We start from the raw sequence: 9,244 nt of genomic DNA on the forward strand, positions 1-9,244 counted from the left end.
GATCTAGGATGTGTTATTTTAGTGTTCCCTTAATTTTTTAATTTTTAGTGTTCCCTTAACCCTTTGGAATTACCTGGATTTCTGCATAAATTGGTCATAAAATTTGATCTGATCTTCATCTAAGTCACAATAGACAAACACAGTCTGCTTAAGCTAATAACACAAACAATTATATGTTGTCATGTCTTTATTGAACACTCCGTGTAAACATTCACTATGCAGGGTGGGTAAAGTATGTGAACTCTTGGATTTAATAACTGGTTGACCCTCCTTTTTGCAGCAATAACCTCAACCAAACGTTTTCTGTAGTTGCGTTTCAGACCTGCACAATGTTGACGAGGAATTTTCGACCATTCCTCTTTTACAAAACTGTTTCAGTTCAGCAATATTCTTGGGATGTCTGGTGTGAACCGCTCTCTTGAGGTCATGCCACAGCATCTCATTCGGGTTGAGGTCAGGACTCTGACTGGGCCACTCCAGAAAGTGTATTTTCTTCTGTTGAAGCCATTCTGTTGTTGATTTACTTCTGTGTTTTGGGGTTCGTTGTCCTGTTGCATCACCCAACTTCTGTTGAGCTTCAATTGCGGACAGATAGCCTTACATTCCCCTGCAAAATGTCTTGATAAACTTAGGAATTCATTTTTCCGTCGTTGATAGCAAGCTGTCCAGGCCCCTGAGGCAGCAAAGCAGCCCCAAACCATGATGCTCCCTCCACCATACTTTACAGTTGGGGTCAGGTTTTGATGTTGGTGTGCTGTGCCTTTTTTTCTCCACACATAGTGTTGTGTGTTCCTTCCAAACAACTCCACTTTAGTTTCATCTGTCCGCAGAATATTTTGCCAGTAGTGCTGTGGAACTTCCAGGTGCTCTTTGCGAACTTCAGATGTGCAGCAATGTTTTATTGGACAGCAGTGGCTTCTTCCGTGGTGTCCTCCCATGAACACCATTCTTGTTTAGTGTTTTACGTATTGTAGACTCATCAACGGAGATATTAGCATGTTCCAGAGATTTCTGTAAGTCTTTAGCTGACACTCTAGGATTCATCTTAACCTCATTGAGCATTCTGCGCTGTGCTCTTACAGTCATCTTTTGAGGACGGCCACTCCTAGGGAGAGTAGCAACAGTGCTGAACTTTCTCCATTTATAGACAATTTGTCTTACCGTGGACTGATGAACATCAAAGCTTTTAGAGATCCTTTTGTAACCTTTTCCAGCTTTATGCAAGTCAACCATTCTTAATCTTAGGATCTTCTGAGATCTCTTTTGTTTGAGGCATGGTTCACATCAGGCAATGCTTCTTGTGAATAGCAAACTCACATTTTCTGAGTGTTTTTATAGGGCAGGGCCGTCTAACCAACATCACCAATCTCGTCTCATTGATTGGACTCCAGGTTGCTGACTCCTGACTCCAATTACCTTTTGGAGAAGTCATTAGCCTAGGGGTTCACATACTTTTTTCCAACCTACACTGTGAATGTTTAAATGATGCATTCAATAGACAAGAAAAATACAATAATTTGTGTGTTATTAGTTTAAGCACACTGGGTTTGTCTATTGTTGACGTGCAGCCATGGCCAGTGAAGAGCCCGGACCTCAATCCCATTGAGCACGTCTGGGACCTGTTGGATCGGAGGGTGAGGGCTAGGGCAATTCCCCCCAGAAATGTCCGGTAACTTGCAGGTGCCTTGGTGGAAGAGTGGGGTAACATCTCACAGCAAGAACTGGCAAATCTGGTGCAGTCCATGAGGAGGAGATGCATTGCAGTACTTAATGCAGCTGGTGGCCACACCAGATACTGACTGTTACTTTTGATTACCCCCCTTTGTTCAGGGACACATTATTCAATTTCTGTTAGTCACATGTCTGTGGAACTTCTTCAGTTTATGTCTCAGTTGTTGAATATTGTTATGTTCATACAAATATTTACACATGTTAAGTTTGCTGAAAATAAACACAGTTGACAGTGAGAGGACGTTTCTTTTTTTGCTGGAGTTTATATACAGTGGGGAGAACAAGTATTTGATACACTGCCGAGTTTGCAGGTTTTCCTACTTACAAAGCATGTAGAGGTCTGTAATTTTTATCATAGGTACACTTCAACTGTGAGAGACGGAATCTAAAACAAAAATCCAGAAAATCATATTGTATGATTTTTTAAGTAATTAATTTGCATTTTATTGCATGACATAAGTTTTGATCACCTACCAACCAGTAAAAATTCCGGCTCTCACAGACCTGTTAGTTTTTATTTAAGAAGCCTCCTGTTCTCCACTCATTACCTGTATTAACTGCACCTGTTTGAACTCGTTACCTGTATAAAAGACACCTGTCCATACACTCAATCAAACAGACTCCAACCTCTCCACAATGGCCAAGACCAGAGAGCTGTGTAAGGACATCAGGGATAAAATTGTAGACCTGCACAAGGCTGGGATGGGCTACAGGACAATAGGCAAGCAGCTTGGTGAGAAGGCAACAACTGTTGGCGCAATTATTAGAAAATGGAAGAAGTTCAAGATGACGGTCAATCACCCTCGGTCTGGGGCTCCATGCAAGATCTCACCTCGTGGGGCATCAATGATCATGAGGAAGGTGAGGGATCAGCCCAGAACTACACAGCAGGACTTGGTCAATGACCTGAAGAGAGCTGGGACCACAGTCTCAAAGAAAACCATTAGTAACACATTACGCCGTCATGGATTAAAATCCTGCAGCGCACGCAAGGTCCCCCCTGCTCAAGCCAGCGCATGTCCAGGCCCGTCTGAAGTTTGCCAATGACCATCTGGATGATCCAGAGGAGGAATGGGAGAAGGTCATGTGGTCTGATGAGACACAAAATATAGCTTTTTGGTCTAAACTCCACTCGCCGTGTTTGGAGGAAGAAGAAGGATGAGTACAACCCCAAGAACACCATCCCAACCGTGAAGCATGGAGGTGGAAACATCATTCTTTGGGGATGCTTTTCTGCAAAGGGGACAGGACGACTGCACCGTATTGAGGGGAGGATGGATGGGGCCATGTATCGCGAGATCTTGGCCAACAACCTCCTTCCCTCAGTAAGAGCATTGAAGATGGGTCGTGGCTGGGTCTTCCAGCATGACAATGACCCGAAACACACAGCCAGGGCAACTAATGAGTGGCTCCGTAAGAAGCATCTCAAGGTCGGAGTGGATGGCCCCGGAAACCTGAAGGATCTGGAGAAGGTCTGTATGGAGGAGTGGGCCAAAATCACTGCTGCAGTGTGTGCAAACCTGGTCAAGACCTACAGGAAACGTATGATCTCTGTAATTGCAAACAAAGGTTTCTGTACCAAATATTAAGTTCTGCTTTTTTGATGTATCAAATACTTATGTCATGCAATAAAATGCAAATTAATTACTTAAAATCATACAATGTGATTTTCTGGATTTTTTATGATAAAAATTACAGACCTCTACATGCTTTGTAAGTAGGAAAACCTGCAAAATCAGCAGTGTATCAAATACTTGTTCTCCCCACTGTATATATATATAATAAATGAGAGCGAGAGAGAGAGAGAGAGAGAGAGAGAGAGAGAGAGAGAGAGAGAGAGAGAGAGAGAGAGAGAGAGAGAGAGAGAGAGAGAGAGAGCGAGAGTGAGAGAGAGAGAGAGAGAGAGAGCGAGAGTGTAGTGAGAGCCTGGAGCAAGGAAGGCTGTCTTGGAACCGGGGCAAGGGCCGGCTGTTCGAGGACCTTAGAGCAAGGCCAGGCTGTCATTAGACCCTGTATAATTTATCACGAGTGTACTGTGTGGAGAAAACTTGGCCCTGGCCCAAAACTGAGATGGGCCAACTGAACAAAAACTCTCAATGACAACCAGGACTCTATTAGAGGGGTGTGATAGTGGTGATTCTTTATCCCTGAACAGGAGTCTGGGACTGGGCCCGATTCCAGACTTCTCCTCCATCCTCCCCGTTGTCCCTCACCTTTCATGATCAGTAAACTCAAAGAAGGAAATAAACGTTTTCTAATAAGTACCCTTTGTCACTGTTCTGCTGTCAGATTTAGGACCCCCTCCAATTAAGTACTTCTCCTCAGACTGTTCTGCTGTCAGATTTAGGACCCCTCCAGTTAAGTACTTCCCCTCAGACACTGTTCTGCTATCAGTTTTAGGTTAGGACCACCTACACAGGGAAATAAACACTTTTGTAGCTCAGCTGGTAGAGCACGGCGCTTGTAACGCCAAGGTAGTGGGTTCGATCCCCGGGACCACCCATACACAAAAACATTTATGCACGCATGACTGTAAGTCGCTTTGGATAAAAGCGTCTGCTAAATGGCATATTATTTATTATTATCTTCTACAACTGTTCCATTATCAGTTATAGGATCCTCAGCCCCCTCGATGACAGTTTTTACGTTAGAACGACACAGCCCAGACTTTTTAGTAATTTAGCAGACGCTCTTATCCAAAGCGACTTACAGTTAGTGAGTGCATACATTTTCATACTGGCCCCCCGTGGGAATCGAACCCACAACCCCTGGCGTTGCAAGCACCATGCTCTACCAACTGAGCTACACGGGCCATTTGAGTGCTTACGTCAGGTATGAATCCGATCTCATTGAGGTGGTTGCTGAGCTCCCGGGTCGTGGAAGGCGATCATCTGGGGAGAAGACGGTGAGGTACTCTGAAACAGGTGCAGCACAGAGGAGAGTTAAAATATAGTGAAAAAGCTATAGTGGTCCTATCTGAGGAATACTATTTATTGGTGTCTGTTACAAAACAATTATCTACGTTGTGCCCTATTGAACAAGACCCAGAAGCTATTGTGACATCAGATTAGATTGGGCATTGTCTAAATTGATATAAAAAGACACGTTTTGGTCGTTTATTGTCTCTACACAAAAAACGTAACTGAGTTCAATTATTTTATTCCAAACAAAAGTATACTAAAAACCAAGACAGACCAACACTGGTGAGATTAGATGAGACTGTGGCGGGATAATTGAGTTAAAGTGGTGCTGAAAAAGACTAAAATGTAAAATGTGTTTGTTGTCCCAGTTCACCAGCCGAGCAGAAACAGCGTCTGATATTTTGCTGATCGCTACAGGGATTCCTTTCTGGTTTCTGTTCATAATATCTCTAAATATCGTTGGTCTCAGCTGCAGCCTCCATTAACACACATTCAAATTAGTTTGCACAGCTCAGGAACAATATGAAGCCAAAATCGAATCAACTCGGAGAAAGGCAGCCTGTTGATGTTCCTGTTGGATATTAATGTTTCTGAACACTGTGCTTATTAAAAAAAGCTATGAAAGCTTACTTTTGTTGGAGGCTTAACTTACAATGACACACAGTACTTATTAAAATGCAAAAAAAAGCTTTTGTCAGTGGCTTAACTTAACTTACACTGACATCTCAGCTCCAGTATACTTTAAAGAAAACTCCAGCCCAAAACTCTTTTGGTACAGTATTTGTTTCATTAGTCCCTTGTTGATATAGTTCCAAAATGTGGCAAAATGCATCATACCGGCTGTATTTCTGTATTTTGAAAGTCATAGATCTTCAAAACCTCATTGTTGGCATGCAAAACATTTTGGGACTATATAAACAATGGACTAATGAAACAAATACCAAAAGACAGTTTGGGTGGAGTTTTCCTTTAAGTAATAAGGCAGAGAGGCTGTAGTATATTGTGAATATCACACTAAAAGGGTGTTATTAGACAACTCATTAGTGCAGCTCTATAAATACACCTACTAGTGGCACATTTTGAACACTGAAATGTTTATGTAGATTAAAGATTGATTTACTGGGATGATGGAGGATGTTTGTTATACAAGTGTCACTGTACATGGAGAAACTCACCTTGGATAACGTGAGAGTTGTCCTTCAGGAAGAAGTTATACAGGTATTTGGGGATGAAGGCCGACATGCAGGCGTACGCCAGGGCTGACAAAAAGAACGCGGAAGATGAGGAGAAGAGAGAAGGGAGTATCAGCGATACACATTGTACTTCTGCAAATCAACAACAATTCCCTCTTTTAAGAAGGATTGGAATACCCTTACCTTCATTGTTGAAATCCAGCCAGAGGAATGGTGCACAAAGCGAATCCAAACCTGAACAAAACACAGGGTACAATTGTAAACCACATCAACACTAGAATTGAATTGGATAGGCTGGATTGAAAATGTATGACTTGACTGCCACCTAGTGGTCTATTGACCACAACACAGCATGGATGTGAGTCACAGCGTCAGACAGTGACAGCAGATTGACAGAGTGAAAGACTGACCCTGCCAGTAGACCAGGTCAGGGTGAGAGACCACCCAGGCTTTGAGCACACGCCTGAACTTCCTGTGGCCCTGTGGCGAGGACAGCAGCTCGTCATACTGGTGACAGCGAGGGATGTCCACCTCAATCTGGGGGAAAAAACACACACACACAGTAGAAGTGTTTGAACCAAAGCATGTGATGGATATATATCTGTTCAATATGAAATTATAAAATTGCCAAAAATAATTCATTTGCCCATCAACTGATAAACAGTCCACAATGAGAAGAAGAGGTACCTGTCTGTCAGTGGGTATAGGGGTATCCTTATCAATTCTGTCATATTTGGCTTGAATGTCCCCCTGGAGCGAGAAAAGGGGATTCTAATCAACCAAACCAACTTCCCATTATCATTGCAAGGCACAGTATTAAATGAAAATCAGCAGTAAATCAAGTCCATAATCTCTATGGTTATCAGATTTATTTATCTCTATAAACAAAACAACGTATTTCTCTCTATGGTTATCAGTTTGTCCTACCTCGACTCCCAGGAGAGCAGCCCATGCCAGTCCACGTACGAGGGAGGAATGTCCACCCTCGCCTCCTTCCACACCAGGTTCTTCTTGTATGGGTACGCCTGTGGGACAAACAGCACAACCAGAGAATTATCTAATTATAAGATTATATTCTTCATGTAATTAAAAACTTTAATAAGCCAGACAAGTCATTGAGAAGACACTATATTTTACTAATCTGGTTGATATAACACGTAGCTCCACTTTCATTCAACACCTGATACAATCAAGATAAACACCAAGGCCTGGACACACACCAATAGGAGACTTTAATAAAATCACCAGACAGGAACACAAAGATGAGTAAATGAGTGTGATCTCAGGACAGGGTCAATGTGACTTTCTATTCCTGGAATCATTGGGAACTGGGGGGTCTTAAAACTGCTGAGGCAGAGTGATTGAATTTGTACTGGGTTGTGAGAGAATGGTGTGTGTGTGTGTGTGTGTGTGTGTGTTTGTGTGAGAGCTCTGACCTTGAGGAGCCTGTCGAAGAGGATGATGCGGATGAGTTGGTATTCTGTGTCCCTCTCCCTGATGATGAGTGGCAGCGTGACGGTGCAAGACAGCTCATTGCTGCTGTTGGACTGGGACAGACTAGACTGTCTGGAGACACAGAGAGAGAGAGACACAGAGAGACACAGAGAGAGACACAGAGAGAGAGAGACACAGAGAGACACACAGAGAGACAAGCAAACAAAAAAAGCAAGAAGGGAACATTACCCATCTCCATCAGTCAGTGAAAAAAACAAGCCATAAAATGAAAAATAGAGAAGGGATATGAGAGCTGAGGACATACGTGACAATTGAGAAGTAAAAGATGAGGTGATTCTTACTCATCTTCCAATAAAGGGTAATATGCTTCTCCTGCCACGTCTTCCAGTCTCTGAAAGAGAGAAGTAAGTCAGATTTTAATTCTCAGCACACATTTTCTGGTTCATTTCGGATTCAACCATGTGGATAAAATAAACTGTTGTGAGGTGTTGGTAGTCCACTGGTCATTACAGTCCAAGTCGAGACCAATGCACTATTGCAATGTATTTCTCCGGTTATTGTACGGTAATGTTAAATCTATTAGTCACAGTGATGTCCTCACATTCTTCAGCTGGCACAGAGACAGTGTGACGGTGGTGTCATCCAGGAGGAAGCTCCTGTCCCTGCCTTGGCCAAATGACTCCCCATCCTCCAGCATGAAACTAACACAGAGATTCAATTAAACATTTAATCATTCGGATGATAAACTACAGTATGGATCTACTTAATATAGTTAACTAGTTCAGATGTAAACATTATTCTAACTTTGTGCTTTAGGCTTTGCTCTACGATTCAAACAGTTAATAACTTGATCTGAAACAGTAGTGGAAAGGCATGATGAATATAACTACATTATCTAAGACAGTAGAAAGGCATGCTGTATATAACTACATTATCTGAGACAGTCCAGTAGAAAGACATACTGTATATAACTACATTATCTAAGACAGTAGAAAGGCATGCTGTATATAACTACATTATCTGAGACAGTCCAGTAGAAAGACGTGCTGTATATAACTACATTATCTTAGACAGTCCAGTAGAAAGACGTGCTGTATATAACTACATTATCTTAGACAGTCCGGTAGAAAGACTTGCTGTGTATAACTACATTTTCTAAGACAGTCCAGTAGAAAGGCCTGCTGAATATAACTACAATATCTGAAACAGTACACTAGGTAGAAAGGGTGTGTTGTACAGTACTTGGGCAAGGTGCAGACGGGAGGCTTGGACTGGATGATCCCCTGGTTGGTCAGTTCCTTCTCCAGGTCTCCTCCTGCCAAACACCACAGGTGGTACACCTCGTCTATGGCCCTCTCCCCCAGGTACTCCTCATCATCATCTGCGACATGATTGACAGATTGTTTTAACTGTCTAATACATTAAAATCAGTCACATTTCAATGAATGTCATTTTATATATTTACTTAGCCAGGATAGTCCGCTCGGTAACAACTGCCACTGTTTTCCAGGGATTCCTGGGTTCCATAAAATCCCACACCAATGCGATGGCAGTAAACATGCTAAAAAAGCATCAAGGATGATACATGGTCCTCTACATGGTAAAATGTAGTCCTTTGTGGTCGTCTTTGAGATGTATCCTTTATCCATACAGCCAGGTCTTCCATGGTCAAGAAACATTTATATTTATAATGTCAACTATTCAAATATGAATCAAAGGCCAAATCACTGATGACCATGCAAAACGTTGAGAGGAGAATGAATGCCTGAAGTACTTCTCACAATCAATGCTCAGAGTGAATGATGTCGATAATTAGACCTTTGAAACAATGAGATTATTTCTTATTCTTAAAATGTCAGTATTGACGATACTGTAAATTAGTGTGAGCTATAGGGAGTTATGCTGTCTGTGTGTATAGTGTGTGTGTGTGTGTATATGTGTGTG

The 9,244-nt window shown here is 42.2% G+C and overlaps 1 pseudogene; it reads right to left on the reverse strand.

Annotated features, from left to right (window-relative positions):
- Positions 1-4,558: 4,558 nt before the first annotated feature.
- On the reverse strand, positions 4,559-8,713 carry LOC123491035 (annotated as a pseudogene).
- Positions 8,714-9,244: the final 531 nt, after the last annotated feature.

This window comes from Coregonus clupeaformis, unplaced genomic scaffold, assembly GCF_020615455.1.
Source record: "Coregonus clupeaformis isolate EN_2021a unplaced genomic scaffold, ASM2061545v1 scaf6727, whole genome shotgun sequence".
Classification (NCBI taxonomy): domain Eukaryota; kingdom Metazoa; phylum Chordata; class Actinopteri; order Salmoniformes; family Salmonidae; genus Coregonus; species Coregonus clupeaformis.